This window comes from Ambystoma mexicanum, chromosome 6q (genome assembly GCF_040938575.1).
Source record: "Ambystoma mexicanum isolate Mex_15411 chromosome 6q, UKY_AmexF1_1, whole genome shotgun sequence".
Taxonomy (NCBI): domain Eukaryota; kingdom Metazoa; phylum Chordata; class Amphibia; order Caudata; family Ambystomatidae; genus Ambystoma; species Ambystoma mexicanum.
In genome coordinates this window covers 527374024-527375323 of record NC_090937.1, presented here as the reverse complement: position 1 = coordinate 527375323, position 1300 = coordinate 527374024, and positions in this window count along the sequence as shown.

Sequence of the window (1300 nt, the reverse complement as noted above, 5' to 3'; positions counted from 1 at the left end):
TTCTTATTTATTACTACATATAATGTGTTTGTGTGCTGGTTTTTGAACTTGTGCACTGTTCATATGGCACAATATAACAATTTTAGATACCCCCTGAGTTTTTGGGTAGTGTTGCTGTTGTCCGCGTCCGTCCGCGGACATACGCAGAGTGTGCGGACATCAAAAACACTAGCTGGGGGTTCAATATGTTCTATGTTACATGTATATAATGTCAGGGATATTATGGTTAAGTTGGGTACTAAAAACCTATGAAATTCAGTAAAAAAACTTTGTTAAAGGGACGTTATGGTTCCAAGTAAAACCGAAAACCCCCTGAAATTCGTAAGTTATGGTAATCTAAGCAACCATAACTCGCTCCACCACTGTGCACTGCTAAGACTAACACCCAGGACATCAAAGATGACATCACAAATGTCATTGATGACATCACTGATGAAATCACATGTTCATTAACGTTTCATGAAAAGTTTGTACAAGGGATTCTTATTATAATGTTGACAAAAGATTGTCAAGGATCATTGGAATAAATATTGTCTGCCTTCACTTCTACGTTCAAAGCTTGGACCAAGTGCCTGCAGTGGTGGGTTCGCCCCTTGCTCTTATGCAAATTTAACTTTCATCGACTTTCGTATAGCTGGGACCACTGAGCAGGACACAGGGCATCCATCTTTTGTGCCCCCTTTCGACTCCATCTTGGTGATCAGGCCTCATTGCGATAGTACGAAATTCTTCTCTCCCTTTCCCCGCAACAGCCAGGCTCAGAGCACACGGTCCCCACCCTCGTTCCCACTCTGACTGGAAAACTCTGCGGCTCCATTCTCATGCTGAAGCCAGAGGTATTTGCAACAACTAATACATGTATCACATCAGTCCTCCTCTGAGATCACTGTCCTGCATGTGAACCAGCATGAACTAAGCACATAGCTTGTTCATCTCCACAAACGTGTCCTTGCCCCCGCACCCTCGCCAATGGAAACTTACTGCCATTCTGACCCTGTGTCCCTGCAAGATATTCCTTTCATGTGCCAGACCGCTGACCATGCTATGAGGCCCACTCAACAGACCCCCAACTAACATTAGACCCCTGCTGCAGTATATTGTGCCTAATACTAACAAATGCTACATACCTGAGATTCTTGTGAGACTAACCCCACAGTTCAATGAGAGTATTATAGTGGTCAAGACCCTTTAACCTGTGACCTGTATAACCTAAATGTTATAGATGATATAGACACCTGTGTGATTTGTATAGTGACATGATAAACTACAGAGGGTCTTTTGATCAACCATTATTTAGTGC